Source organism: Mustela lutreola, chromosome 9, assembly GCF_030435805.1.
Source record: "Mustela lutreola isolate mMusLut2 chromosome 9, mMusLut2.pri, whole genome shotgun sequence".
NCBI lineage: Eukaryota > Metazoa > Chordata > Mammalia > Carnivora > Mustelidae > Mustela > Mustela lutreola.
In genome coordinates, this window is record NC_081298.1 from 59,133,013 (window position 1) to 59,142,073 (window position 9,061).

Consider the following 9,061-nt stretch of genomic DNA (forward strand, 5'->3'; position numbering starts at 1 on the left):
GCCAGGAAGAACTAGCATGATATATTCAGAGCACAAAACAAGAAAAACATGCAGCCAAGAATACTATATCCATCTAGGCTATCATTGAAAATAGGAGAGATGAAAAGCTTCCAGGACAAACAAAAACTGAAAGAATTTGCAAACACCAAACCAGCTCTAGAGGAAATATTGAAAGGGGTCCTCTAAGCAAGAGAGATCCTAAAAGTAGTAGATCAGAAAGGAAGACAGAAAATACACAGTAACAGTCACCTTACAGGCAATACAATGACACTAAATTCATATCTCTCAATAGTTACCCTGAATGTAAATAGGCTAAATGGCCCAATCAAAAGACACAGGGTATCAGAATGTATTAAAAAACAAAACCCATCAGTATGCTTCCAAGAAACTCATTTTAGAACTGAAGACACCTCCAGACTTAAAGTGAGGGGGTGGAAAACAATTTAACATGCTAATTAACATAAGAAGAAAGTTGGGGTGGCAATTCTTATATTGGATCAATTAGATTTTAAGCCAAACACTATAATAAGAGATGAGGAAGGACATTATATTATACTCAAAGGGTCTGTCCAACAAGAAAATACAGCAATTTTAAATATCTATGCCCCTAACATGGGAGCTGCCAACTATATAAACCAGTTAATAACAAAATCAAAGAAACACATCAACAATAATACAATAATAGTAGGGGACATTAACACTCCCCTCACTGAAATGGATAGATCATCCAAGCAAAAGATCAACAGGGAAAGAAAGGCCTTAAATGACACACTGGATCAGATGGCCATCACAGATATATTCAGAAAATTCCATCCCAAAGCAACAGAATACACATTCTTCTCTAGTGCACATGGAACATTCTCCAGAATATATCCCATCCTCGATCCTAAATCAGGTCTCAACCAGTATCAAAAGATTGGGATCATTCCCTGCATATTTTCAGACCACAAAGCTCTGAAGCTAGAACTCAATCACAAGAGGAAATTTGGAAAGAATCCAAATACATGGAGACTAAACAGCATCTTTCTAAAGAATGAATGGGTTAACCAGGAAATTAAAGAAGAATTTTAAAAATTCATGGAAACAAATGATAATGAAAACACAACAGTTCAAAATCTGTGGGACACAGCAAAGGTAGTCCTGAGAAGAAAATATATAATGATACAAGCCTTCCTCTAGAAATAAGAAAGGTCTCAAATACACAATCTAACCCTAGATTAGATTCTAATCCTACCTAAAGGGGCTGTATAAAGAACACAAAGAAAGCCTAAACCCAGCAGGAGAAGAGAAATAATAAAGATCAGAGCAGAAATCAATGAAATAGAAAAAAAACACAATAGAACAAATCAATGAAACTAGGAGTTGGTTCTTTGAAAGAATTAATAAGATTGATAAACTCCTGGCCAACTTATCAAAAAGAAAAGAGAAAGGACCCAAGTAAATAAAATCATGAATGAAAGAGGAGAGATCACAACCAACACCAAAGAAATACAAACAATTATAAGAACGTACTATGAGCAACTCTAAACCAACAAATTTGACAATCTGGAAGAAATGGATGCATTCCTAGAACATACAAACTACCACAACTGAACCAAGAAGAAACAGAAAACCTGAACAGACCCATAACCAATAAGGAGATTGAAACAGTCATCAAAAATCTCCAAACAAAGAGAAGTCCAGGGCCAGAGGGCTTCTCAGGGGATTTCTACCAAACATTTAAAGAAGAACTAATTCCTATTCTCCAGAAACTGTTCCAAAAAATAGAAACAAGAGAAAAACTTCCAAACTCATTTTATGAGGCCAGCATCACCTTGATCCCAAAACCAGACAAGGATCCCATCAAAAAAGAGAATTGCAGACCAATATCCTTGATGAACACAGATGCAAAAATTCTCACCAAAATACTAGCCAATAGGATCCAACAGTACATTAAAAGGATTGTTCACTACGACCAACTGGGATTTATTTCAGGGCTGCAAGGTTGGTTCAGCATCTGCAAATCAATCAATGTGATACAATACATTAATAAAAGAAAGAACAAGAACCATATGATACTCTCAATAGATGCTGAAAAAGCATTTGACAAAGTACAGCATCCCTTCCTGATCAAAGCTCTTCATAGTGTAGGGATAGAGGGCACATACCTCAATATTATCAAAGCAATCTATGAAAAACCCACTGCAAATATCATTCTCAATGGAGAAAAACTGAGAGTTTTTCTGCTAAGGTCAGGAACAAGGCAGGGATGTCCATTATCACCACTGCTATTCAACATAGTACCAGAAGTCCTAGCCTCAGCAATCAGACAACAAAAAGAAATTCAAGGCATCCAAGTAGGCAAAGAAAAAGTCAAACTCTCCCTCATTGCAGATGATATGATACTTTATGTGGAAAACTCAAAAGACTCCACCCCAAAGTGGCTAAAACTCATGCATGAATTGAGTAAAGTGTCAGGATATAAAATCAATGCACAGATATCAGTTGCCTTTCTATATACGACCAACAAAACAGAAGAAAGAGAAATTAAGGAGTCAAACCCATTTACAACTGCACCCAAAACTATAAGATACCTAGGAATAAACCTAACCAAAAAGGCAAAGAGTCTGTACTCAGAAAACTGTAAAGTACTCATGAGAAAAATTGACACATTAATAAAAGAAAAGAACAAAGTACAGCATCCCTTCCTGATCAAAACTCTTCAAAGTGTAGAGATAGAGGGCACATACCTCAATATTATCAAAGCAATCTATGAAAAACCCACTGCAAATATCATTCTCAATGGAGAAAAACTGAGAGTTTTTCCAAAGAAATAGAAAAATGTTCCATGCTCATGGATTGGAAGAACAAATGTGAAAATGGCTATGCTACCTAAAGCAATCTATACATTTAATGCAAGCCCTATCAAAATCCCATCCAATTTTTTCAAAGAAATAGAACAAACAATCCTAAAATCTATATGGAACCAGAAAAGACCTCAAATAGCCAAAGGAATATTGAAAAAGAAAGCCAAAGTTGGTGCCATCACAATTCCAGACTTCAAGCTCTATTACAAAGCTGTCATCATCAAGACATTATGGTACTGGTACAAAAACAGACACATAGATCAATGGGACAGAATAGAGAGCCGGGTTTCATTGAATGCAGGGCTACATCTTTGGATTGCTGTGTTCTTCTCACTCTGAGCCAGGCCCACAGAGAAGCAACCATGTCTAAGGGACCTGCAGTTGGCATTGATCTTGGCACCACCTACTCCTGCGTAGGTGTCTTCCAGCATGGGAAAGTGGAAATAATTGCCAATGATCAGGGAAACCAGACCACCCCAAGTTATGTCACCTTCATGGACATCGAACGATTGATTGGTGATGCTGCAAAGAACCAAGTTGCTATGAACCCTACCAACACAGTTTTTGATGCCAAATGCCTGATTGGATGGAGATTTGATGATGCTATTGTCCAGTCTGATATGAAGCATTCGCCTTGCATGGTGGTGAATGATGCTGGAAGGCCCAAGGTCCAAGTAGAATACAAGGGAGAGACAAAAAGCTTTTATCCAGAGGAGGTGTCTTCTATGGTTTTGATGAAAATGAAGGAAATCGCCGAGGCATATCTTGGGAAAACGGTTACCAATGCAGTTGTCACAGAACCTGCGTACTTCAATGATTCTCAGCATCAGGCTACGAAAGATGCTGGAACTATTGCTGGTCTCAATGTACTTTGAATCATCAATGAGCCAACTGCTGCTGCTATTGCTTATGGCTTAGATAAAAAAGTTGGAGCTGAAAAGAATGTGCTGATCTTTGACTTAGGAGGTGGCACTTTTGATATGTCAATCCTTACTATTGAGGATGGGATCTTTGAGGTTAAGTCCACAGCTGGAGACACCCACTTAGGTGGAGAAGACTTTGACAACCGAATGGTCAACCATTTTATTGCAGAGTTCAAGTGTAAACATAAGAAAGATATCAGTGAAAACAAGAGGGCAGTTCGTCACCTCTGTACTGCTTGTGAACGTGCTAAGCATACACTTTCTTCCAGCACCCAGGCCGGTATTGAGATTGATTTTCTGTATGAAGGAATCGACTTCTATACCTCTATCACTCATGCCCAGCTTGAAGAATTAAATGCTGACCTGTTCCATGGCACCCTGGACCCTGTAGAGAAGGCCCTATGGGATGTCAAGTTAGACAAGTCTCAGATCCATGATATTATCCTGGTGGTTGGTTCTACCCATATCCCCAAGACTGAGAAACTTCTCCAAGATTTCTTCAATGGAAAGGAACTGAATAAGAGCATCAACCCTGATGAGGCTGTTGCTTATGGTGCAGCTGTCTAGGCAGCCATCCTTTCTGGAGACAAATCTGAAAATGTTCAAGATTTGCTGCTGTTGGATGTCACTGCACTTTCTCTTGGCATTGAAACTACTAGAGGAGTCATGACTGTTCTCATCAAGCATAATACTACCATTCCTACGAAATAGATACAGACCTTCACTACCTTTTCCGACAACCAGCCTGGTGTGCTTATTCAGGTGTATGAAGGTGAGCATGCCATGACCAAGAACAACAACCTACTTGGAAAGTTTGAACTCACAGGCATACCTCCTGCTCCTCGTGACGTTCCTCAGATTGAGGTCACTTTTTATATTGATGCTAAGGGTATCCCCAATGTCTCTGTCGTGGATAAGAGCACAGGAAAAGAGAACAATATTACCATCACTAATGACAAGGGCTGCTTGAGCAAAGAAGATATTGAGCACATGGTCCAGGAAGCTGAGAAGTACAAAGCTGAAGATGAGAAACAGCGGGACAAGTCGTCTTCCAAGAATTCAATTGAGTCTTATGCATTCAACATGAAAGCAACTGTTGAAGATGAAAAACTTCAGGGCAAGATAAATGATGAAGACAAACAGAAGATTCTTGACAAGTGCAATGAAACCATTAACTGGCTTGATAAGAACCAGACTGCAGAGAAGGAAGAATCTGAACACCAGCAGAAAGAGTTGGAGAAAGTCTGCAACCCCATCATCACCAAGCTGTACCAGGGTGCAGGGGGTATGCCAGGAGGAATGCCTGGAGGCTTTCCTGGTGGTGGAGTTCCTCCCTCTGGTCGTGCCTCCTCTGGGCCCACCACTGAAGAGGTTGACTAAACCAACCTGAGAATAAATAGGTAGAGCATTGTTCCACATACAATATTCAAAGTCCCCAAATTTGTAGCAAATTCCATGGCAGTTGTAATGTTGAGCTGTTATAGCAAAAAAAAAAAAAAAAAAACCTGGGCATTCTTGATACTTGACTATGGAATATGTGCACAGGGAAAGGAAATAAACATTGCACTTTATAAGCACTGTATTGTTAAAATGCAATGTCTTAAATAAAACTGTATTTAAAATTGGCAAAAAAAAAAAATAGAGAGAGAGAGAGAGAGCTCAGAAATAGACCCTCAACTATATGGTCAACTAATCTTTGACAAAGCAAGAAAGAATGTCCAATGGAAAAAAGACATCCTCTTTAACAAATGGTGTTGAGAAAATTGGACAGCCACATGCAGAAAAATAAAATTGGACCATTTCCTCACACCACACACAAAAATAGACTCAAAATGGATGAAGGACCTCAATGTGAGAAAGGAATCCATCAAAATCCTTGAGGAGAACACAGGCAGCAACCTCTTTGACCTTAGCCACAGCAACTTCTTCCTAGGAACATCGCCAATGGCAAGGGAAGCAAGAGAAAAAATGAACTATTGTGATTTCATCAAGATCAAAAAGCTTTTGCAGAGCAAAGGAAACAGGCAACAAAACCAAAAGACAACGGATAGAATAGAAGATATTTGCAAATGACATATCAGATAAAGGGCTAGTATCCAAAATCTATAAAGAGCTTAGCAAACTCAACACCCAAAGAACAAATAATCCAATCAAGAAATGGGCAGAAGACATGAACAGACATTTCTGCAAAGAAGACATCCAGATGGCCAACAGACACATGAAAAAGTGCTCCGTATCACTCGGCATCAGGGAAAGACAAATCAAAACCACAATGAGATATCACCTCACACCAGTCAGAATGGCTAAAATTAACAAGTCAGGAAATGACAGATGCTGGCGAGGATGCAGAGAAAGGGGAACCCTCCTACACTGTTGGTGGGAATGCAAGCTGGTGCAGCCACTCTGGAAAATGGCATGGAAGTTCCTCAAAAAGTTGAAAATAGAGTTACCCTATGACCCAGCCATCGCACTACTGGGTATTTACCCTAACGATACAAATGTAGTGATCCAAAGGGGCATGTGCACCCAAATGCACGTGGGTGCATTTATAGGAGCAATGTCCACAACAGCCAAACTATGGAAAGAACCTAAATGTCCATCAACAGATGAATGGATAAAGAAGAGGTGGTATATATAATACAATGGAATACTAAGCAGCCATCAAAAGAAATGAAATCTTGCCATTTGCCACGACGTGGATGGAACTAGAGGGTATTATTGTTATCAAAATAAGTCAATTGGAGAAAGACAACTATCATATGATCTCCTTGATATGAGGAAGTGGAGATGCAACATGGGGTTTTGGGGGTAGAAAAAGATTGAATGAAACAAGATGGGATCAGGCGGGAGACAAAACATAAGAGACTCTAAATCTCACAAAACAAACTGAGGGTTGCTGGGGGGGAGGGGGGTTAGGAGAGGGTGGTGGGGTTATGGACTTTGGGGAGGGTATGTGCTATGTGAGTGCTATGAAGTGTGTAAACCTGGCAATTCACAGAACTGTACCCCTGGGGCTAATAATACATTATATGTTTATTAAAAATTTAAAAAAAATATTAAAAGTCTATGCAGATGTGATTAAGTTAAGGATCCTCATATGTGCAGATCATCCTGGATTACTAGGATGGGTCCTAAATGCTGCCACAAGCGTTCTTGTAAGCAAGACTCCAATTGCTGAAAAAAGGAAGACAAGAACGTAATGTGACCACAGAGACAGAGAGCAGAATGATGCAGCCACAGAGCAGCTGGAGCCACCAGAAGCAGATTTTGGAATCTTCCCTAGAGCCTTCAGTGGGCACATGGCCCTAGGAACCCCTGGGTTTCAGGTTGCCCAGAGAAGTATACGGAACCAATGTTTGCTGTTTCACATGGAGTTGATGGTAAGTTTGTTACAGCAGCCACAAGAAGCTAACACATGGTCAGAAAGTACTTTAAAAAATATCACTGGACCCGTGTTACACAGTCTAAAATCCAGTCTTTTGGATGTATTGCTATCTGTAGTCTACAGATTATTAAAAGCTTATTATTAAAAACTTTACTGTTTCTCCTCTGTATTATATTGTAATTAGTAGGGCCATAGAGGGGTTTCATTTCCTGGTGGGAGAATTGAGTCTGCATAATTTGTTCACCTCCTGAGGACCTTGATGGGATTCATCATTTGGGACCATTGGGCCCTGCCTCCAGGAGGTCACGTTAGTTAGTCCTCTTGTGTGCCATAGCAGTGCTTACTCTTTCTCAGATTTTTGGCCTTGACTATAGTTCTGTGTGTTTATCCCTTCTTGCAAGTACATATCCATTCTTTGGAAGCACATTGAGAAGTAATAAAAGAAAGAAAAAAAACACGCACATTTTAACATCATCTACTGATTAAAATCCATACAATAATTAAGATCATTTTATTATATTCATCTTATTTTTGTGTTACAACTACCTGCCTGTGTTATCTTTGCTAACTTTTCAGAGTATGATTAGGAATCTCTTGTTTTTAGGGACAAAACTGGCTCCGATTCACCATAGCTGTACTTAGATTCAAGGCCAAGGGCTATCCCTTCAAGTTGTTTCTTTGGTTCTTCTGACATTGCCTCTTCTTTTGGGCCCACTGAAATTTCCCAGATTCATCCTGATTTTTCCCTGACACAGATGTAGAATTAGCTACCCTGCTAGAATTCGTGGTTCCTTTTGTGGAGAACAGACCAAAGACTAAAGTCTGGATGTTAGAGTCTGGGTAGTGGGAAAGTGCTCTTGTTATTCTGGGATCATGGTAATAAAGACAGAAGCATATTTCTTGTTGAAGTCCTATATGTGCACTGACATTTCCACAAGTCTGTCCTTCATCTTTCCCCTGTGTTCATCTCTACCTGCTTTGCTCATTGCCCATAGAAGCTGGGCTCTAGAGCAGTCATCATTAGGGCTCCATTACCCTTGGCTTCTAGCTGGATCTGGTGGCTAGATGGGACAGACCAGCAGGAGGTCTTCAGGTGAGAAGGGCAGGATATTAGAATCTGCCTTTCCTCATTTTCCCTGATCCCTTTCCATGAAGGGAGTGAGACCTTGTCCTCCCCTGGCCCTTCAGGCCTTGAGTTGGTAGTACATTCTTGCTGGTTAGAATCTCTCCCTGTTCTTTGCTGATCCCCTGTGTGTTGCTCACACCTCACCCCTCCTCACCCCACCCTCTCTAGTTAAACCTTTGGAATGGATTTTTGTGTTCCTGTTGACATGGTGAATAAGACTGTAACTTAACACATTATATTCTCATATACCCTAATTTTCTTACTTTACGTATTTTCGACTGCTGAAATTTATTCTTACATTGACAGAAACCATGTTTTCATTCTTTGTTTCAAGGTGAGATATAACATTTCTTGTAAGAAATGCTGTTTTTGAGTTAACCATGCAAACACATGAAGAACAAATGGGGTAAATTCGTGACAAACTAAACTGACCACAAGTAAAGCAGTTTCTCTAGGACTAGTTGGACTCCAAGGTTGGTTGGTTGATTGGTTGGTTGGCAGGTACAACCAAAAAGGCAGCTTTCTGTAGTTTTATTACATGAAATAAAAAAGTTTTATTATATACAGTATAACTCAGGAGATCTCCTTTCAGTCACTGTTCTGGCTACCCTTTGGGTGGTCCAACGAACTGGTGACCCAGAGACAGCGAACTGGTGACCCAGAGACAGAGGTATTTCTGGGGAGATTGAGAACTAATTTCTCTTCTTAATGAGATGGGAAGCTGGATCTTTTAAAATCAACTTTAATTTTTAGAATAGTTATAGATTTGTAGAAAAGTTGT

General features: G+C 39.7%; 1 pseudogene; it reads left to right on the forward strand.

Moving 5' to 3' along the window:
* The first annotated feature begins 3,208 nt into the window (after positions 1-3,208).
* LOC131807665 (heat shock cognate 71 kDa protein-like) lies at positions 3,209-5,267 on the forward strand (annotated as a pseudogene).
* Positions 5,268-9,061: the final 3,794 nt, after the last annotated feature.